Genomic DNA, 24,273 nt, shown 5'->3' with positions numbered 1-24,273 from the left:
TATTTGGCTAAGCCTGTTATTTTCATGATTTAGGGCCAGATGTAGGAGCCCAAATACCGGTCGGTAACGGCCGATTTCGGCCGTTACCGACCGGTATTTGGGTTTTGTAATGTAGGGGGCTAGGAAATTACAGAATCGGTATATTTACCAATTCGGTAAATGTACAGATTCGGTAAAATACCGAATCGGTAAATGTACAGATTCTGTAATTCAATATGTAGGTGGCACAGTTTACAGTGCCAGAGGCCCTTAGAAATTCGTTATTTACCACCCAATACTATTGGGTGGTAAATTACGAATTTCTGGGTTCATGCACATCTGTGCATGTACACCTGTGCGATGTGGCACATGCGTGTCACATGGCACACAAGCCAGAAACAGGGGTGCAACAGGGTATCAAAGTGACACCCTGTCCCCCTTGGAAATTCGGTATTTTTACCGAATCGGTATTTTTACCGATTCGGTATTTTTACCGATTTTTTTTTCCTACATAGCAATTACCGATTAGTAAATACCGAAATGGTAAAATTCGGTATTTACCATTCAGTAATTTGCTATTACCTACATCTAGCCCTTAGAAGAGAATCCACCAGTATACACAGCCAAATGCTTATCTGAATCAAGCGAAATGAACACTACAGGGGATATTTCCTTACAATTCACGAAGTGCAGCAAGGCAGTTGCTGCATTGCATTGCATAAATGGATGAGAGCTGAAAAGCGCATCTCAAATAAGATATGGCTCTCTTTAACTCTCTCTCCGTGCTAGTGCCCTAATGGCTGCCTAGCACCAATGCAGGCATTCTTCCTCCATGGTGCAAGGCTGCCTGTGTTAAAGGCAGAATTGTTTATGTGCAGAAAGGGATTCCTTGCTGCACAAAAAAAATTCTTACAGACATTTTTCTCTTTCATTATGTGCTGCAGCATGCAGTACACATAGAAAGAGGACGTAATGAAGAGAAATACATACATTTCTCCTTGCTACGCCTGGTTTAACCCCTTCGAAGCTAATGACGAGCTGGGCTCGTCATGGCGCTTACCTGCCGTGCGCGGATGACAAGGCCAGCTCGTCATGATTTATGGGGTTTTTGTTTTTTTAGCGCAGAACGGGAAAACGCCTAGCAGCCATGTGGTTAAGGAAATATAGCATGTTGATGCCTTCACAGGTTTACAAGTCTTGTAAATATGGGATTGTGCCAAAATCCATTGGAGGAATGCATGGGAACGTCCATGGTCCACCCTTGTAATGCCTCCAGGATGAAAATTAACGTACGGCAGCCCTTTGCACTGCCTTGTGTTACTTTGTATTTACTAAACAATGCAAACCCAAGCAAAGTGGCTTTGCGTGGTTTAATAAATGCTCCAAAAAAATTTGCAGTGAGGCTGCACTCTAAAAGTGACTCAACCCAGACACAGAACCTCAGCAAATGTGCCACTATGTATCTGGAGAGGCCCCCTCCTGCCTTGTAATGTTATCAAAGGTATGGAAATGGTTTTGAAATGGGCACAAATGCTATCTGAATCCTGAATAAGGGCAGGAATGTTTTTTCAGTAGCTGATTTGCTAGTAACCTGGCCAGGTACTTTATGTCAGCATTTCAAAGAAAGATGGATAGCAGCAGGCATATTTTTGAGATGAGACATATTGTTCCGTAAAATAAGACTCACTTGTTCAGAAGCCATTGATTATGAGCAATGCTTCTAATCAAGCATATGACAAAACCTTCCACTTTTCAGGACGTTTCACCTCTCCATGCTGACACGTTTTAAATGTTTGGCTAAATAATGCTGTTTGGGGAAGGCTACAAACCTGGATCATGTGCTGTTGAATCCACATTACACGTTGATGGCCCTCAAAGTATGGATGAAGTCCAGTGCTCAGGGTTTCTAATGAATATGCAAATGATGGCAAATCACCAAAAGGCAAACATCCCACATGAGTGTTCATTGTGAAAAACCGTATGGAGATTCAGCCTATTGGCAAGTGGCCAAGTTCTAAGCCATGTCAAAAGGGAGTCCAATGATGCATGCCCTAACATTAGATCTTCACCTGAACCACATTTGCAACCCTACCACCTGCCACTAGAATGCCCGCTCCCACTATAGTGGAAGACACTTCTAGGAGAACAAAGTACAGGTACCCTTCAGGCATCGGGGTAAACAAGTTGTCACAGATTAACCCTTTAAGTGCTGCCGTCGGCCAACGGTCGTCGCGAGCACTACCTTGCCAGTGCTGCGCACGACCGTTGGCCGATGGGCCAGCATTCGTTCTCCGAACGTACAGCACTGGGCGCTGAACGTTCGACGCTGCAAAGGTGTTAATTATCGGGGGTGTGGGGGTAGCAGGAATGAGGAAATGGGGAACCGATACAGCTCAGCTGCCTAAAGGGAACGGATTTACCGGTAAATTGCAGTGAGAATGTATGAACTTGGTTCATAAAAATACATTACAAAATATGTGCTATGGTTTACAAATACATTAATCTGCCAATTGTTATTGATCAAAAGCACTCTGCTAATACCAATGCACATAATCTTATGAAATGGAGGGTGTTGGTTGTATTGCTTTATGTCTTCTATATAGATAGAGATAGAGAAGAACAGGGGGTGAGGAAAATCAACCTTGATGATTGGAAAGCTGGAAAGGTGGCAAGAACAAAAAGTATGATAATAGAGGGCAAGGTGGTGCACCTCTATTTCTCTAATTCCCTCAGGTTGAAGAAAGCTGTTAGCCAAATGTATGTGTGTTAAGGTTATTGAAATTCAACCATAAAAAGAGGGATTTCTTTTTATACATGACTAACTATGGATTGCTGAATGAGGTTCCGATCTACTAACTATTTGAAATATCAACGCCACACCAGAATTTGGCTGAAAGTAATAGCCTAAATTCTATAAAGACTACAGGTGGCAATCATACTAATGATAAAGGAAATGGTAGAGCATTTGACCTGCTCCATATATTTCAAACCTTAAGGAAAACAACCATGGATGCCAACGCACCGTAATTCCATCGCCTTGCATCATTTGCAGATTTTAGCATAAAAATGTGTTTTGTGCAAAAAAGTAAAATTAAGAATTACTAAAAACACTGCCACAACGTTTTATGCACAGTGGGGCTATTTGCTTCACTGTGATAGTCACCTTTCAGTTACTGGTTGCTTCTTTAGGTTTTAAACTGGATACTAATTTGGCAATGCCTTTGCTGAGACAATATCCACGTGTAAAAATGATAAAACAGTTAAGTAATGCTGCCAAAAAATGTTCTGCATTATTCCAATTATAATGAGCCTTTTTTGCTGCATAATTTAGTACAGTCTGCTGCATAGTTTGGTTCTTCCCTGCTGCATAATCCTCATTCATATGCAGCAGTTTTAGGTTGTATTTCTGTTGAATTCTCCGCGTTTTACTTCACAATATTTATTTCTCGTGGTCCTTTCTCACCCAGTCCACCACTGACCTGTAATCAACAATAAACATTAGCATCATCAAGCCAGGTTAAGACTAGAAGAGGATTTATTCAGAGCTTCTGACATGTACACCCACCAGCTTCCTGCTATATTGAAGCCTACAGATTTGAGCTTTAGATGCTAGAATGCTTGACTTAGTTTATTAGGGTATGTATTTTGTTCCTATGTCCTCATGGGCACAAAATACTCGTGCTCCCATGAATCTCAACATTATGTTTTAAAAGGAGGCGACATTGGCATACTTTGGGATCATACATAAAGTGTATTTTGGATTCGTTTATGGGCAGTCAGATTTCCAAGAAGGTGGGCTCCTCTGCGATTTTTTCACTGTGGAAAAAAATGCAAATGTCGAATACATTAATACTTATATTATTACTTAAATAACAGAACTCCGTATTCAAAAGTACTAGTGTACAGAAATGGTGCTTTAACAATTTTAGCAAGGTACGACTTAGACTAAGACTAAGGGCTTGACATAGAGTTTGGTAGACATGGTATCCTGTTCTCCAAACAGATATTCCGCCCACCTGTCGTGCTCTAAATGAGGCCCTAAGTGATGATAAGTCAGATGATTATTGTTGCGGCAAAAATGGCCATGTTTGAAACGAAGCTAAATGGATACGTCTGATTAAACTATAGATAGACGAGAAGTAGATGGCTGCTACCTTTGGTGCTTGCATTCTCTACATTTGTGGTCAATACTTCGCATGTTAATTTAGATTTACAGATATCTAAAGGAATGAAACAGTGGTCATGAAAGACAAACAATATAGGGGTAATGCCTTGTGGGACATGGAATTAAATCATACATGTAGTGACCAATTAATGTTGTTGGTTCTACTTATTTTCTCTATATATTTTACAGCAATAGCTTGCTTAATTTTCCCGACGGCCCCCAGCGCCTAGAGAGCCTTACGGGTGATTGTGCGCTTTACAAATGTGGATTATTATTATTAACAAGGATTATATGAGAGTGAACTTTACTCCTTTGTCTTTGGTGAACAAACCAGCCTTTCTATTTGTAGTTCTTTTTTTATATCATGCTTGTGTTGTAATGTCAATGTGTTACGGCCACTTAAACAATTTTGAAACTCCTACACTTTTTTATTGGTTTCCTCAGGACATTTTACAAGGTATTGTATACTGTAAATTAAAAACAAGTTAAAAACACATTACACTTCTAATCATAGACATGTTCTACATCAAGCTAGCAACATACGTCTAGAGGGGAAAAGAGTCAAGGGGGAGAGATAACTCAGTTCCCTATATACAAGTTCAAAAACAACAAGGAGGCATGTCTGCAAAAAGCTCCTACTCAAAAGGAAGGCAGAACTCTTGTTTTTAGCAGACTCTCAACCACATATTTCTATGTGGCATGCTTCATCACTCATTCTTCACCAGCTACATTTATCCGGTACCGAGCAGGCTCAGCCCTACTTATGGGAGGAACACTTAATTTGGTAGTCTGTAGGATTTTAGACAAGAGTACTTGAAAAGAATAAATGGGGGATGTAACAATGCTTAGGGTTGCAGAATACATTTTTCGTAATAATAACCAGCACTGGCATTGTTAAAAACAAGCAATTGGGTGTATGGGATAGATTAATGGTCTCCATGCCCTCTGGTCTACATGTTTCAGCATGCATTTTTGGGCAAAGGGTCTTCTATAAGGATCATCCAACTCCCTCAATGGTTATTAGCAATCGATCACTTTTGATTGTATATGAATGAGAGACAGTGTTGCACATTTATAAAATGAAAACACACACATATGCCAATACTGTCATGTTTTCTCCCACCAACCCAATCGGCTACTGAGTGAAAAAGACCCTGAAGGGACTGTAGAGATGTTTGGCCTTATTGCTCCAGCATCTCAAAACCAAATAAGTTATGACAGCGCCCCCACTCTGACAAGCGAACCCCACATCTGTCACACAGATGTCACACAGATGTTCGGTGCGGGTTCAAAGAGAGTATTTATGGTGCAAGACTTCGGCCTTGAATTAGAAATATTACTAATAATAGGGAAAAAATAGTTTCTCAGCTGTGAATTACATACCATAGTATCGAAAGCGAACATTTCTGACAGGGCACTAGACAGTCACTATTCATCTCGTGGCCTGTTCTTATTAACAAGCAACTTTTGTTTTGCCAGTATGTAGGAATCTCGCCTGCTTTTCATCTCTTCTGCTCTCCTCAGTCCCTTGTCCCAAGTGCTTTTCAACTCTGAAGATGATGCTGAAATTTATTTCTCCTCTCTCTCGTTGTTCCTCAGCCTATAGATTTATCCCTTTGCATTTGCACGTGCTTGGCAGATTTCGAGTTGCATTAATTCCTAACACCTGAATCAAAAGAACTGACATAAAACCACGAGAATAATACGCTTAACCCAAAGTAACTTTTATTAAAACAGACTGCCACTTCATCTCACTGTTATTTCCCAGAGGGCTCTGGGGTAGGCAGGGGATTGCGTGTATGTCAGACTGACATATTCGAAAATGCAATATCCTTTCGAACTGCAATTTGCATGGCGCGAAAGCGAAACCCTGTTGAGAGGAGGTTAAGACAGATGATGAAAAGTGGAATGAAGAAAGAAAATGGAGCCCATAGCTGGTGCCTACTGGACGCTCTGTGAAATGGAGTTGAATGAATTTGAATACCAAACCTTGGCAGCCCTAAACCAATGTTTCAATAGCCAAGTGCATGGAGTCATCAAAAAGCTCGGCTCGAAATGTTGCTTTTCTCTCTTAAACCCGATTTCACATGGGGAGATTACTGCTCTGTCTGGCGGACACAAAGGCAGACCTGTGGTACTCACTGCCCGATATCGTATATGTTGTTAGAAAGCTCATCTAGGCTGATATAGATGTTGGCTCAGAGAATCTGGTCATAATCTAGGTCTTTTCCTAGTGGCCAATGTATACATATTTTCTTTAACGACTCTAGGCAGAGCAAACCGCCTGTCAGAACTAGACTGAATCCAAACTAGATCATGGCAAGGCAAAGAGCCTGAATAAACTTGCTCTGGATAAGGTAATTATATTGATCAGCAAAAAGTTATATGTGTGTCGAATGAGAAGTAAATGGTGGTCAACTATTTGCAATCTGAGATTTTTGAGACACTTATGTTAAAAGCGAAATTACAAGTGCAATAATATATACTTTATTTTTTAAATATACAACAAATCAAGACATGGCATAACAAATGGCCATTTGGCAGCCATGTTATTTTTCTTAGCAGCGGGCTCATTTGTATGTCTTCATGGGTGAAGAAGATGAAGAATTATCTTCAGAGCCATAATCCCTGAAAGTCTGAATTCAACACATCTCCCTGCTAAGAACACTGGCATAGTTGCCATGCGCCCCTATGTTTTGTACAATATATATATATATATATATATATATATATATATATATATATATATATATATATATAAATATGAAATAGGAATTGGTGGAGAACAGAAGATACATTACTTTTATCCTCGGGTGCTCATCTTATCAGAGATTGCAGCCTTAACAAAGACCATTGCTTGCAAAATGTCTGTCAAATGTTGCTCCTGTAACTCATGTGCCTAATAAAACATCACAACACAGGAGTAACTCATCATCAAGGGATGCAGGGGTTAATAGTCCATGAGAAGAGCAGTGTTTGGATCAGGGCAAAGTAAAATCACTGGGACATGATTTGGGCATACTGAGTAGGAAAGCTCCCTGTCAATCACTCCCACTTATCCCTCTGACCATGAAATTACATAGCAGACCAGGATCGATGTGTTGAAGTAATAACAAGTTATATCCTAGGCAATGCTTACTACATTGTATGGTAGCCTACAATAGTTAAGAAGCATGATCAAGGAGCTTGAGAATGTAAAAAATAAAGTTTCTCAAATTAACATGTAGATGGTATGAACACGTGTCCTGCTGGGAAAAAGGGCTGGTAGCACCCAGCTGTTCATTGAGTGAATCTTGCCATGACCCGTGTTAGACCTCTAACTTGGTATATTGGATTCTCCTAATCTACCTTCCACAGTTTACAGCATCACGTTGGCATTTTACCACCTCCATGAGCCATCCTGAATTTATTTACACTAATCCAAACTGGGGTACCCTTTCTACAATGTTAAACATGCAATCCTATCCTAACATGGTGAGTAAAGTAAGTATGTAATATGTTTTTGTTTAATTAATTAAAATCATAAAATGTTTAATCATAAAAAGTTGACACAATAAAAACTGAGATCTAAAAACAACATATTAGGCATGTAGAAATGAATTTCAATTTACAAATGTAAGAATCCACATTAAAATTCCTAGGGTGGCCACCCCTTGCTTCTGTTACTATTCAGATTACTCAGCATATCTCCAATGCTTATATTTTCTTGTGAAATTATCTAGTGCAAATTAACTTTTCAGTGCAATTTAGGTACTTCCTGTATGTAGAAAGACCCATGAGTACAAGCGGCAAAATTGTACTAAAATTAAAATTCAAGAGCCTCATTTCTTGCTTGTCCTTAACAAAATTTAAAAATGCATATATTTCCCGGTACACGTCTTACTGTGTAAATTAGCTTTTACCTATTGACAGATTGGGCACTCTTTAACATTTTTGCAAGTGCAATCAAGATTTTACTGAAATCGGTTCACAGGAGTCTAGTTTCCTTTTGTCAGTATCAGAAATTTGGAAAATGTGGAGATCATAACTATATCCGTTGATTTAAATCATAGTATTAGTGCATGTCTGCAAGTAAATATTCCCTGAGTATTAAAATTCTTCTTTAATAGCTCATCTTTCTTTTATCACTTCCGGGCATGCATAGTCCAAGTGGGTAATGTTTTTTTTCCCATTTTTACATAGATGTCAGTACGTGGGCTTGTTTGTGCTCAGCAATGGCATTGCATGAAATGATCCTGGGAGAAGGCAGAATCATGCTTTAAAAAACATTTTTGGGTTTTATGGACCAGCTCATTTCTAAGTAAGACTGTAGCTTAAACGGTTTATACTCATGTAACATTATCCATGCGTACGTTCTTTTAGAAAAGGTCTCTGTTTTCAGCGTCGAAAATCGCTTTGTTATTCCATCAATTACTTTTTTGAAGGATTCTAAAGAAATAGATATGGCCCATATCCAATGTGCTGAGAACTCGTCTAGTGCTGTTTATAGATACTTCCAGAACTGAGATGTTTGATTTATTTGTATTTCCTGCCAGAGTGATTGACACATTGGGGAAGAGGTATTTATTTTTATTCTCTCCATACGTTTACATATTGAATTTTCCTTGCAATTAGCTGATTATTTCATCTAAATTCTAGTCTGATTTCGACTGGTGAATGGAAACGGAAAAGGAACTTGGATGTTTTTGTGATTATATTGTTCAAGCTATAGAGTCTCTTCCACATAGTGCCTCACTTTTGTAGGTAATGCTAGGCAGTAATTTTGCATTTATAACCTTTAGCAGTGGCAGATACCTAGGTCCTCCTAGGGACCTCTGAAGAATATGAAATGCCATGGGTAAGGTGTTACCTCTCCTTTGCAGGACCGTCATTTGTCGATGAAATAAGTCTTTGTCATCAAATAGTACCCCCAGATACCTGTAGGTTTTTACTTGCTCCAATTAATGGTTTTATAGGTGCCATTTTTATTTTTTCTGTGTCGTGTTACTAACATCCATCACTTTTGTTTTTTTCTAATTGATAACCATGCCGTTTGCCAGAGAGTAGTTTGATATTCTATTCATAAGACATTGTAACTTGATTATTTGGCTTAACAAAATAACATCATCAGCATATAGTAAATTCGATATGTATCTTTCTTCAAACTTAGGAGGAAGAGCATTTTCCTTGTCCAGGGCATGTGTTAGATCAAATAAAAACAAGTTAAATAAATATGGAGCTAGTACACAACCTTGCTTTAACCCCAGAGAAGTTTCAATTTCTTTGAAAGGTATGAACCATCACCTATTCTCACTCTGATTCAAAGTGTCGGAGTACAGTAATTGGATAGCTTTTAGAAGGCTGACTGGTGTTCCTTGTTTTTCCAACTTTTGCCAAAGTGTTTGCTAGTGTACACAGTGAAAAGCGGATTTAAAATTCACAAAGCATAGCTATAGTGGTTGCTTCCTTTATTTATATTTGTCTATTAGTATTGAGAGTGCTAAGATGTTAGATGCCATTCCCAGACCTTGCAAAAAGGCAGATTGGTTTGGTGGAATAATCTGCTTCTCGTTGCCCATTTTGATAGCTCTGCCAGGAGAATTCCTGTGAAGTTTGGCCTCTGTGTCTTGCAACGCAATTTAACGATAATTGGCTGGTTTTTCCCAATCACCATTTTTATTAATAGGGGTTAATGTAGAACCTTTCCATGACTCCGGAACGAATGCTGGCTGAACTGCATTATTGAAGACTCTTGTCATGTATCCTGCCCAGACACTGGGATTGTCCTTATACAGGGCGAATGGGATTGTGTTTGGCTCAGGTGCTTAATCTTGTCTCTGTTTTCTAATGAGTTTTCGTACCTTATCTTCTGATATAATCAATTGTTCTTCACTGCTTGTTTTATCTTTTGTTCTACTGTAGCCTTCAGGCTTCACGACGCTTTGGTTTACGTCTGAGGTGGGATTCAAGTGAGTTGTTGAAAAACCTATTCAGTTAGCTTCTGTTAATGTAGATGTTGTAATCGTCTTGTTGGCTTTATTCAAGCTGTTGATCATTTTTCAAGTCTCTTGAATTTTTCTTTTTGATGGTATGTAATGCTTTTGCTCAAAGTTCTTGTTTTGCTTTAGATTTTTCTTACCAGATTAGCCTCTGCAGGTCTTTGTTTGTCCTCTTTAGTTTGGAGCGGAGGTCTTGGTTATCAGGCCACTTCTTTATCTGCCTCAATATTCTGTTACGGTTTCTTTTAAGCATACAAATTGTGAATGTTAGTTTAATCCTGTGTAATGTTTGAGCTTGACAATTAGGTTGTTGTTTATCATAATTTTTAGATGCATAGGAGTCCAACAATTTCTTTGTAAAAGGTGCCCATTTCACTTTTACATTGAGGGAATCCTCTAGGAAGCAACGCTCAAGCATTGTAGTGCAGTATTCATGATTGGAATTTTCCAACCAGCATAGCCTCCTGCAATTTACAGTTGTCCACTCCCACAGAAGTGTCTTTAATTTCTGGTGTCTTAAACATTTGAGCGTAATCTCCATAATTTGTTGGCCTTGATCACTTTCATTTGTTTTTGGAAGCCCATAAGGGGATCCTTTGAAAGAGTCTTAGGATACTATTGTACAGTCACTATTGTACAGTCAATCCGTGATTTTTGACCAGAGCTTTGTAGGTCCATGCTGGTGGTGTTTGGAACAAGCCATTTAAAACCCTTAGACCAAAGATTCCAGGTATTTTATTAGATTATTTCCTGCTGTGCCTCCTGGCCCTTTATTGCATAGGCTTAGTAACTATTTAGTAATAGCCCATAGGTAGTCCTGTTGTAAAATGGTTTCATCTCTGGTGTACGACCATAGCAACTTCATGTTAAAATCACCTGAAAAAATAATTTCAGGGTGTGTTTCCTCACTTAATTGTTGTAGTAAAATATGTATAAGGTTTCTGGCCATTGCGTTCCTGGTATTAGCAGTGGGATGCATGTTGACATTTATTAATAGCAAGACTTTTGTGATATTTTTATCTTTGAATCGCAGTTTAACCAATAGAATGTTATGACCATTTGTTTCCACCTGTTCACTTTCCTTTTTTAAGTCTATTGCTATGAAGGTTGCTAAGTCTTCACTTGGTTACCCATGGTTACTTAATTTGGTAGCCAGGGCGAAGTACCCAGTGAAACCTCCCAGCATAAGTGATTGAGTTGCCCCTGTTTCTTGGAGTAGTAACATCAGAAAATTACTAGTAAAAGAAAGTCAGGTACTCATTTTAGGTCTTAGATTAAGCACCATTGATATTCCAAGAGCATCATTTGATTTTTTCCCTTGGATCAAATGGTGGCTGTTACTGAATATGTTTGGTTTTGTCCTGTCAGGCCTGAGGCAGGTGGTGAAATGGCTGCTATCAACCAATCTTGATTGAGTGTCATACCCTTCTCTGTTAATTGTTTAGTGTTAAAAGTTGGCGGTAAGCTACCAATTGGACTTTTCAGTATTGAGAATATTTTACTGTTTTGTTCCATTGACAGAAACATTGTTTCTGGTGAGTAAAACGTGTTTGGATAGAAAGTTTGTAGGGTCCTGCTGATTTTTATTCCCCAGTTTAGAAAATGTTCATAATCCTGGAGGATTTGTCCTGCTAAATGAGTAGAGTTCCAAGTCACCAGCGTGAGCTCTTGGTTGTCTTCTTTGTTGGATAGGAATTGAATAGATTCTATATTTCTGCTTTTTATTTTTTGAAGGGATAGAATTGCTTTAAAAAGTCTTAAGATAGTCCCCCAATTTATGATATTGTGTTTGCCCCAAGACTGGTATTTTGGTTAAAAGGTTAGTTGGCTCCTTCCTTCTTTGTGGTTGTGAGTTGTAGTTTTATCACCTAGCACAGAAGTTATGTAAGCGTTTTTTGACACTTTATTCACCAGGGACTAGTTTGGCGACTCAAGCCTTTGGCACAGGTCTATTTGGGAATGAGGCGTGTTTTGTCTAGTCCATTGTTTGGGTGAATTTTGGATCAAAATTTTCCTGTAAATTAGTCTTTCTATGATGTATTCGTCTACGTGCTGACATTCCTCGTTTTTTTGCTGGTGTTTCAATCTTTCTAATTTCTCTGGTCGATTAGAGGTACCTTTATTCGTGGGAGTTTTTCTTTCTGTTATTAATTTACTGTCTTCAGCGGGCAGGATTTTACCCCTTGTTTCCCTCATGTTTTTATCATTTCATTCAGTTTCATCACTTTGGCATTGTGTAGCAGTTTTTAAGTTTTTGGGTGAATCGTTGTTTTGTTGTTCAATAGGTTCTGGTATTTCTTCACGTTCCTCAGCAAGGATGACATCCCCAAAGTTTTTATTACATAGAGAATAATACTTTTCCCCTTTTTCTACAGCCATACTGGATTGGGTTTGAGATGTTTCTGGTTCCTGATTGACCCTAGCTATGTTTTTCCCTGTTGCAGTTGTTGCTATTTTTTGGGGCTAACATGGTGAGTTGGTGATATGAGTGAAGCCTTATATGTGTGATGGGTCACGCAATGTATGTCTTTCTCCTCTATACCTGAACAAGCTCCTCCCACCTATCAGGCAGGCAAAATATATGGGCCATTTGAATGGTTCTAATGCTATTTCCACAATCTTTTTCTATTCCATTGTCTTAATGGGGCTGTTTTGCCATCCATGTTGACTTTACAGTACAAGTATTACTTCGTCAGAAGCATACACTTTATTTAGAGATTTGTTAAATAGTATGAATTTAAACAAGGCTGAGTTTACACATGTTTAAATATATTTTTGGGATCATCAGTTTATTCATCGAATTTGGCTGGCATTTGTTCATAACAAAGCTATATATTCTCCTTTGAAACTCGAAAGGAAAGAGCACTTTTGATATGTCCAGAGCTGAATTAACGCAGCACATAGTGTAGGGAAAAGAAAATTCTGAGAGGCTTTTTTCAATCACTGGCATAAACGTAATGGGTTCTGCATTATAGGAAGCCCGTCTCACCTTCTGGTATCCCTTTGTTAGTTGTCCCACTGCCCTGCAAACAGAAAGAGCTCAGCACTGGAGCAATGTATGCTTATAGAACTTTTAAGGAAGCCAAGTCCTTTGAAGAAGAACCTGAAACTAAAATGTAGATTTACATAAGCAAAACCTCAAATCAAGAACTCATTTAAAAGCTTTTTAATAAGGCATTTATTTTACCATGTGAAAGCCCCTGACATCTTACCTTTCCTTCTAGAAATGGAAACTGCCCCTTCTTTTTACTCGATTTAGTCTAATCTCAACTTTTGCAGCAAATGTATTTAATTACCTGTTTATGGAGTGCCATAAAGCTCTGCATTGTCACCTTATGGTCACTTCGGAGTACTGAACAACAGAATAACAAAAAACTGAAGGACAAGTTCCTTTATAAGGTCATGGAACTCCAAGGTGACTTGCAATTTCCTCAAAGTATAACGCAGATGGTATTTTATGTCTTATAAAAACTGGTCACACCAGTACCATTCCCACAAATCATTTAGAGCCCTATTTAAATGTTGGCAGAGAAGGAATTCTGTCAAAACGGTGAGTTCCCGCCCTACCAACATTATCTATCGCTTGCTCCATTTTGATTCAGATGTACAATAGTATGATGATGACATGGACTACTCTGTCTCCATTGTGAATAAACTCTCCAACGGCATGATAGAGTAAGGGCTGTCTAAAATTTGGAAATATGTCCGACAAGGCTGAAACTTAGATGGGTGAACATGTAGAGGTTTTTCAATGCCCGCCAGCACCAGAAAAATCCTGGTAGTAAGGAGTACTGAAAAGTGATCAATGTACCTCCCCACCACCCTCCCGGTCATGGAAGAAAACTCCCATGGGGAGGGGGACAGTATTGTTTTTAATTTACGAAAAGGGAAATCCCACTTACGAATCTTCTTTTTGAGTTAAAAAAAAATGATAACTTTACTGTTCGGTTCCGTCAGGTTTGACGGAGCAGTCTTGAAACGTTACAGTGGACTGACAGGAACCAACTTGACGGCGATTCCTGTCAATGCTTGAAATGTTCACCGGGCCGATTAACAGTTCAAAATTTGGGGGGGTGGTCTCGCACTGTGAGAAGATGGCGGCTCTTATCTAAGCTCCGTTCGGACGTGGAGCTTTTTTCACTAAATACAGCCTGTTTCTCGCTACTCAACGACTCACTCTGCTGGACTTCGCAATGTTAGGGGTCGGAGCTGCGATTGAGGCTGTTTTGGCTGCTCAACTTGCATTCTCCTACTAGCGGCAGCGGCGGTGACTTTCACTTCAAGGAATGTGAGCGGCGGCCATCATTTTCTATCGGCCGCTCGCTCCTCATACTTTCAAGGTAACCAGCGTTTCTGCATATTAACCCCTTCGATGCTCATGACGAGCTCAGCTCGTCATGAGGCATGGTTGAGCTGTGCTGATGATGAGCTGAGCTCGTCATGAACAATGGGATTTACAGATAGCTCAGCACAGGAGGGGAATACCATCAGCAGCGATGGTGTTAATGCACGGCAACGTTTTTCTCCTCATGTCTTCATTTTCCTGAACAGAGAATGCTGGCTTAATGACTTTTAACTTCATACCAGCAATATATTGCTAATATTTTATACCTTCTGCATACTTTGAACCAGCAGGTTATTTCTTACTTCATTTTCTCTCAGGACGTACTGTAGCACTTATCTCTCACAATGTTTTTATAATATCAGAATGGTGCTGTTTTCTCTATATTGCCTGAAATTCTGACTTCCACCTAAGCGACTGTTTTTATTCTCTTTTTTTACCATATTCCTTTCACAGCTTCTAGCCATTTGATGACCCGTCATGCAATCTAATTAATACTGCATCATTTTGGTTACTGGTTGTCTACTTATTGGAGTGCTGATGGATGGTGACGTACCTTTTTTATTTTGATATCTTTTTTTCTGGAGCCTCACTGACTATTGATGTGCCTTTATTAAGCTTATGGCCAGACTGAAATATTTATTACAAATTACTTCTCGACATCCACATCTTCTCAAAATGGCGAATGAAGCTCCAATGTCGGTCAGAGCATCCTTTACAGGCACCAAACCTAGGAGAGCCAAAAATGACCGTCCCTCACCCATTTTATCCCCTTAAAACCCAGTTTTTTACACCATTCTGGATGAGGTGAGAGGTTTCAAGTCATTTATGTCAGCAACTAATGAGAACCTTCAACAAATAGAAGATAGTTGGATTCATATGGAAGCTAAGGTGTTTTATATGGAACAACGCGTCAGTGACCTATATGATGTTTCTACTAAAATTCCAATTTTGGAACAAGAAATTCAACGTCTCAAACTTCATACTGAAGAACTTGAAAACCATAATAGGCACAACAACCTACATCTTTATGGTCTGCCGGAAAATATTGAAGGTCCAGATATGCATTTATTCCTGAAGAAATTCCTGTCAGAACTTTTGGACCTTCTTCCAGATCGACTTGACATCTTCAACCTCATGCATCTAAGTCCAGAGGAATCATTATGTTGTTCTTAGAATTTACAGACTTAATGCATGTCCTTTCTGCAGCCAAAGCAAAACGTCATCTTAAATGGTCTGGCCATAACATCTTATCACAAGACCTCTCTAACGCTACTAATGCTAGACGAAAATAATTTTTACCTCTCAGACCTCAAATGAGACAATTAAATATTCGTTATGGTATTCTCCATCCTTGCCTGTGTAAAATTACACATAATGGTTTTTCCTGTTCCTTTGTTGAACCTACTGAATTGAGGTCTCATCTCCTGAATATTCCTTCAAATGTTGCTACTGGTTCCTCTTCCCATCCTTAAGTGCCTTCTTCTTTTATGCTCCTCACTCAACATGGCTGTTCATGATTCTAATCTTTCTATCTCTTTCTTTGTTGTTGGCTCCTAACTCGTCACATCGTAGCTAAATTTCTTATATTTGTTTAATTTCTTCTGTACTTTGGCTGTTCAATACTCTATTCTTATTTTTTCCTTTTCTGTTGTTTCGTCTTCTATCTGTGCCGTTGCACCTCATGCTTCACTTCTTGCTGTTTCCTCTTAGATTTGGATCTTTTTCCTTGATCTACTTTCTTTTTCTTCTAGTTATTTATTCTTTTTTATTTCTCTATCATTCTTTTTGTTTGATAATATTCCATTTGTTGCATGTTTCCAGTATTGTTGTTTATTGTGTGCTGGTGTATTTTTTGCTCTCCTCTCATACAAGGTGTTTATCTCCTTTCAGCTGGTCCCTTGCAGTGTGCCATCTCCTTCTGTGTAATACCCTCCCAACCCTCCAATATGTGTAATTTTGTCACGTGGAATGTTTGTGGTCTTGAACACCCCATCAAGAGACAAAAGGTACTCTCTCATCTATCAAAACAAAATGCTCAGGTTTCTTTTATTCAGGAAACGCATTGTAATGAAACAGAATCGCTCAAGTTAAAACGACAATGGGTGGGTCAGGTTGTATTTTCTCCTTCATCTGGAAATAAGGGGGGTGTGGCGATATTGTTTCATGAATCATTACATGTGCACATTGTGTCTACACAAAATGATACTGATGGATGATGGGTAATGGCTAAAGTAACCATACAAAATAAAGAGTTAGTTCTCTCTAATATTTATGGCCTAGTCAGACCTGACACTGAATTTTAGAATTCTATCAAGATTTTACTCTCTTCTGTTGATTGTCTAAACATTATAATTGCTGGTGACTTTAATCAGTCAGTCAGTCAGTCAAAATACACTTTATTCGATTTTTGTTAAAATCATAAAAGGACAAGATGCAATACAATACAAATTTTAAAAAACAGCAAAGGATTTGATTGCTAATTTATAACATGAATTGTTAATTTCATTCATCCTCATAATTACATTGATTAAAATTGCAGATAAAAAAAACAGATTTAAAATTAAATTAAAATAAAGCTTTCCCAGATATTATTTTCTTCCTTGATCTGAAGGCAGCTGTTAAGTAACATGCAACGCTAAAGATAGTATGAGTGTCTGCTAGTGATTGGAGGAAAATTAAAGCTGGCCTTACTTGGATGAATCCAGCAGCCTTTAGAACAGGGAGTAGATATTTTGCCCTCTCAGTACTATACAGACCACAAAAAAATATAAAATGGAGGGTATCCTGGATTGAAAACTGATCACAATCACAGGGTGGTCCATCTTCAGGTTTTGCCCACATAGGGAAGTTGCCAGGTGAGTAATGAATTAAATTCAGCCTAAATTTTGTTAGCAGGAGTCTGTGGAGTGGGTTAGTGACGATTTTTAGATATGGTTCCAGGGAGGGAGTGGTGATTAAAACTATGTGAGCCCTTACCGACGGTTTCCTCAGTTCCAACTCCTCTCTCGCCAGATGAGCCCTCTCCAGAAACTCTTGCTTAATCCATCTAATGTCTTCCCTCCTGATGTTGTTTGGGTCAGTAAAGAGCTCCGGTCTCCCAAGTGTGGCGAAAGCACATCTGATGTATTTCAGCCAGGGTATTCTTATGGCATTATCCCTTGAGATTACATCCTTAAGGATAGCATGATTTAGTGTTAGCTCGGAGTTCAACCATGTTTTGGTCCAGAAAAGAAGTGGAGCTAATTTTAGTTTGTCAATAATATAAGGCAAACCCATTTCCTCATGGATCGTAAAAGTAGGCGTGGAATTGGGGATGGATAAAAATTTTCTAATGAGCCCATTTTCCACCCTCTGGATTTTATCCAGGTTTACATAACCCCAAAAAGCAGACCCATACGTGGCAATTGGGATGCACTTGCTATTATATACCTTTATCACTGCCTCCATTGGTTTGGCCCCTAATCTTTTTGTTAAAGCCAATAGGGCTGATGTTGATCGGGCTAGGCTTATACTCTTTGCCTTAATCTGGGGGGCCTTTAATCAATGGATAGGCCCTTTTTCTGACAGACTATCCAAGTGTAAATTTAATCCGGATAAATCCCACAAAGCCTTTCAATCTGCCATTGCCTCACCGTTCATTATATTATACTTGGAAAACTTGTAACCCTGACTCCCTTGAATTTGCTTTTTTTCAAATGTTCATCAAACTCGTTCCAGGATTGATTATATTTTGGATGGCAAATCACTTCTCCCTTCACTTTTGTCTTCGGAGATCGGATCTATTTTCATCTCTGATCATGCACCTGTTTTCTCTGTTTTAGACCTCTCCCTAAGTTCCCCTAAATTTAGTCGCTGGAAGTGTAACAATTATTTATTGTCGGATACCCTTTTCATTTCTGAGGCTACTAAGTTTATTAATTAATTTTTCACACTCAATAACCCATCTGACACCTCTACTTCCAATAATTGGGCTGCCTTTAAGGCCTATTTTTGTGCTTTCACTATTTCATATGTTGCAAAGAAAAAGAAAACTAATTGAAATAAGTACACAGCGTTACTACAACACCTAAAACACTTGGAACATACATTTTTTACTTCTAAATCCCCTTCTGCCAATCATGAATTGATTAAGGCCAAATCTGAACTTAATAAATTGGCTACTGTTGAAGCTTGCAATGTCCTTAAAATTAAATCTAAATACCATGGGGGTCAAAATAAAGCTGGTAGGATGTTGGCCAATTACTTAAAAATGTAATCTGAACGCAAAAATATTGGACCTATTTTAAAGGAATCTTTGTCCTTGCTTCATCGGATGATGACATTGCTAATGTGTTTCATGAATATTACCAATCCCTATATTCCGATGATACGTATCCTTCTCTTCTAAATTTAGATACTGTCTTTTCTGGTCTTCCCACTCCCCCTACCTTACCTGATGAATTTGATCTATTGGAGAGAGATTTACTTTACAGGTGATAACTGATGCTAATATGTCTCTGAAAAAGTCAAAAGCACCTGGGCCTGACGGCCTCTCTGTTGAATTTTATTCTGCCTTTTCCACAATCTTTACTCCCAAACTCTTGGCTCTCTTTAATTCCTTTATTGCAGAATCTAAAGCCTCTGGCTCCTTTATGGAAGAGTTGATTGTTCTTATACCCAAGCATTATAAGGATCACTCCCTATGTAAAAACTACCACCCCATATCATTAATTAACTATGATTGTAAGATATTCGCTAAAATTCTTGCCACTCGTCTTGAAACCATTATCCCATTATTGGTTAAAACCGATCAATCAGGTTTTATTAAAGGTCGACTGGCTGCTGACAATGCTCGAATGTTCGCTAATGTCATTTCCCTAGGCAAAAAAATTAAATCCCCTCTGGCAGCACTGTCCCTAGATGCCGGTAAGGCTTTTGACCGAATTAACTGTCGATTCATGTTTAGAACACTTCAGTGGTTCGGATTTGGCCCAACCTTCATTTCCTATGTTAAATTATTATACTCTCATCCCACACTAGTATCTTTGTAAATAATCGTTTCTCCAAATTTTTTACCCTATCTAGAGGTACATATCAGGGCTGTCCTCTTTCTCCCTTATTATTTGTTTTATGCCTTGAACCCTTCCTTGAGCCTATTCGTGTCAATAAGCATATCTCTGGTCTTACATGTAACTCTTTAGAAACTAAGATGTCAGCATATGCTGATGATATATTAATATATATGTCTAATCCTCATACCTCGCTTCCTCTCTTTTTGGATGAGGTTCACCTGTATTCCAGTATTTCTGGATATAAATTGAACTTTTCAAAAACAGAAGTACTGCCGTTGAACTCCTTATGTTATCAATATATGTTTAAGGACACTAACTTCACGTGGTGACCCACTAAAATCAAATACATTGGGATATGGTTCTCTGATACCTTATATATCACAATTAAACACACGTTTAATGCATTGCTCACTAAGATTCAATCATCATTACTTTCCTGGTCACTTCTCCATTTGTCAGGGTCAGGTAGGCTTGACACCATTAAAATGATGATTGTTCCTCATATCCTGTATACATGATCTATGTTGCCCTTTTGAATCCCTCTCTCATATTTTTCACGAATCAATTCCATCTATAAAAAATTCCTATGGAATAAAAAACATCCTTGTATTTCCCTTTCAAAACTTAAACGCCCTAAATCTGATGGAGGTGTGCAGTTTCCTGATTTCAAAGCCTACCGCTTTGCATTTTTAATTAGACAGTTTTTTGCCCTTTCACATGAATTTGCTCATACCCCTATACCAAGATGGATTACTTTTGAACGCTCCCTATTAAAAGATTTTTCTTTTCGTAATGTAATTTAAATGTCTAATTGTTCCTTCATATCTAATCATCCCATTTTAAAATACTCCCAAAACCTACTATATAACATGTTCATGGATGGCCTCGACCCATTTAAATGTTTTTTATCCTCTATTATTTGGTATAACAAATACATTACATATAAAAGTAAATTGTTTTACTACAAACATTGGAAGGAGAAGGGAATTATTTTTGTCCATCGACTCATTCTCCAAAACTCTGTTATTCCCTTTTCTGACCTACAATCGCAGTATCATTTACCCAATACATTCCTTCATGAATATACATTAATTTCAACAGCCTTACAGTCTAAATTAGCTACTTCTGATTTTTCTAATGTTTCTACTTCACTTACTCCATCTACACCGTTGTATAATATTTCTCATGAACATAAGCCTAAAACAGCCCATATCTATAAATTACTATCATTACATATTAATGATAGACCTAAATCCCTACAGAATTAGCATGGGAAACTGATTTATCTGTTACATTATCTGTTTCTGATTGGGATAAATTATGGTCTAAGTTTTTAAAAACTTCAGCTGCTGCTTGTATAAGTCAGTCGTTATACTTTATTTATAATAGAGCATTGATTACTCTTGTTTATATATCCAAGTTCTCCCCATTCCTCATCTTCCCTAGGCTGGTCCTGTTCTGAATTTAATGGAACTTTACCACATCAAATTTATGAATGTTCTAATGTTTTGGCCTTTTAGCATTCTATTTGGTTTATATGTATGAAAGTTTTCAACTGTTATATAACGCTGTCACTGAAAAATGTGTTTTTTGGTTCATCTTCACCCGATTTAGATGTTGGTAATCCTATATCTTTATTGTTTGACCTATTTATTGCATTAGCTTTTAAAGTTATTCTGTCACACTGGAAAGAGAAGTCTAAACGAATGTATGTCATTACATCGCATACTAATACCACGCATGCCATTACAACACGGGTATAAGTACGCAATGTCAATGACATTGCATGCTATAACATCGCATACTTTTACCACGAGTATGATTTTACCACACATGCCATTACAACACAAAGGCATGCGTGGTAAAGCTATACTTGTGGTACAATTATGCAAGGTAAGTAACATCCCTATCCCAAACCTACACAACAGACTACTCCCACCCCTACACTGATCCAACCCAAAAACACTGCCACACTACTACACTACCCACACTACTCCCACCCTTACACTACCCTAAACCCTAACACTACAACGCTACCCACACTACTCCCACCCTTACACTACTGTAAACCCTAAAACACTACAACGCTACCCACACTACTCCCACCCCTATACTACCCTAAACCCTAAAACACTACTACTCTACCCACACTACTCCCACCCCTACACTACCCTAAACCCTAAAACACTCCTACTCTACCCACACTACTCCCACCCCTACACTACCCTAAACCCTAAAACACTACTACGCTACCCACACTACTCCCACCCTTACACTACCCTAAACCCTAAAACACTACTATGCTACCCACACTACTCCTAACCTTACACTACCCTAAACCCAAAACACTACTAAACTACAACACTACCCACACTACTCCCACCCCTACACTACTCCCACCCCTACACTACCCTAAACCCTAAAACACTACTACGCTACCCACACTACTCCCACCCCTACACTACCCTAAACCCTAACACACTACTATGCTACCCACACTACTCCCACCCCTACACTACACTACCCTAAACCCTAAAACACTACAACGCTACCTACACTACTCCCACCCTTACACTACCCTAAACCCTAAAACACTACTACGCTACCCACACTACTCCTACCCTTACACTACCCTAAACCCTAAAACACTACAACACTACCCACACTACTCCCACCCCTACACTACTCCCACCCCTACACTACCCTAAACCCTAAAACACTACTACGCTACCCACACTACTCCCACCCCTACACTACCCTAAGCCCTAAAACACTACTACGCTACCCAAACTACTCCCACCCCTGCACTACCCTAAACCCTAAAACACTACTACGCTACCCACACTACTCCCATCCCATCCCCTACACTACCCTAAACCCTAAAACACTTCTATGCCACCCACACTACTCCCACCCTTACACTACCCTAAACCCTAAAACACTACTAAACTAATCACACTACTCCCACCCCTACACTACCCTAAACCCTGAAACACTACTATGCTACCCACAGTACACCCACCCCTACAGTACCCTAAACCCTAAAACACTACTACACTACCCACACTACTCTCACCACTACACTACCCTAAACCCTATAACACTACTACACTACCCACACTACTCCCACCCTTACACTACCCTAAACCCTAGTACGCTACAATAAACAAACACTGCAACACTACACTACCCTAAAACCTAAATCACTACACTACATAAACACTACACTACCCTCCCCAATACACTACACTAAACAAACACGACAACACCACAACACACACTAAAACTTTTTTTTAAAACACAAACATTACCACACTACTTTTAAACTACCCTAAACCCTACAAAAGTAACCCCCACCCCATGCAGAAACCCCCTTACCTCTCCCCTATCCAGCATCGCCGTCGGATCCTGCTTCCTCCTTCCTGCTTGCTTCACGTCGTTGTGAGGAAACAGCCTAAGTTTCCTCACAACTACGTGAATAGCCGCGCCCGCCACCGACGCCATTACACATTACATCGCATGCATTGTAAAAGCGCATGCGATGTAATGGTATGCGTGGTTTTATCACGCGTTGTAACATCGCATGCGTTGTAACGCATTCGATGTAAAAGCAACGCGTGGTAAAACCCGCGTTGTAATGGCTTTTCCCCTTCTAAACTATCTTCTGTTATTTGGTGGAACTTTATTTGTGATGAACATAGAATTGCTACTGTCTCTTCTTCAAGTTTATGACAGAAAATTAAATCAGATCTTCTTTGGCTGCATTTTACATCCTATCTTTCTTCACATGCACCTATACCTTTTTAGTTTTCCTTCCCTCTAATTTTCTTCTCTTTTAGGTTATTTTTCCCTTTCCTTCTTTCACTTTCCGTTTCTTTTCCTGATAGCGTTTTCTCTCCTCATATTTATATATTATATACTCATGTATCATTTGCAATATGTTTATTATTCAGAGAATGTTATTTTTTCTTTTTCTTGTTTTTCTTGTCATTCTTAGAAACTCAATAAAACTTCTTAAACAAAAAAAAAACAGTTCAAAATTTAGTGGTTGGCACCTCTGTCAGGGTAACAGAGTAATTTACTCCGTTAAAATATAAATCTGACCCTTAAATCCTTTGTGCAATGTTTTTTCAAATGATGGAGGTAGTAAATGTTGCAGTCATGAAGAAGGAAAGCAGAATCTAGTCCTATATTAAACAAAAAGAACTTAGTAAGATCAGATAAGAAGTTTAATACATGTCATATTGAAAAAGTGCTGAGGCTAAAAAGGTTGAGCTGGCACAACATTTCTTCATTAGTAATATGATCAATCACAACAATATATAGTGAACCAAAGGAAGACTAATTATAAAAATATATAGCGGCCCGTGAAATCATATCCTTCATTTATTTTTTTCTATAAAATAGCAAAATGAGATATTGTTACGATTCTGAACACATTTTTAATGCAATTAAAAACATGTACATATACACAATTCTTCACAGTAAAAATTCAGCATGTAACTATCTCACTTCAATGAAGTAATTTTTAGGATCCTCAAGGGTTTTTGAATAAATCCCAAGATCCATCTGAGAATATCCCAGAAAAGGGACTTCGTATGAATGACATTATTTCCATCGAGGGTAAATGTTATAAAAGGCGAAACGGGTGGCTTTTAGACATGTTTGACGTTAGGTAACCGGTCATGAAATGAGTGGTTTCTTTGATATTTATACCATAGGAACAAACAATATCACCAGCTCTTAAACAAAAGG

General features: G+C 38.6%; 1 protein-coding gene across 1 annotated transcript in view; it reads right to left on the bottom strand.

The window, feature by feature from the left end:
* Positions 1–24,273, bottom strand: part of CDH23 (cadherin related 23) — a 2,828,172-nt gene that overhangs the window by 2,492,740 nt on the left and 311,159 nt on the right. The gene's annotated exons all lie outside the window — the stretch shown is intronic.

Source organism: Lissotriton vulgaris, chromosome 5 (assembly GCF_964263255.1).
Source record: "Lissotriton vulgaris chromosome 5, aLisVul1.2, whole genome shotgun sequence".
Lineage (NCBI taxonomy): Eukaryota > Metazoa > Chordata > Amphibia > Caudata > Salamandridae > Lissotriton > Lissotriton vulgaris.
This window is presented reverse-complemented; position numbering and strand designations above follow the sequence as displayed.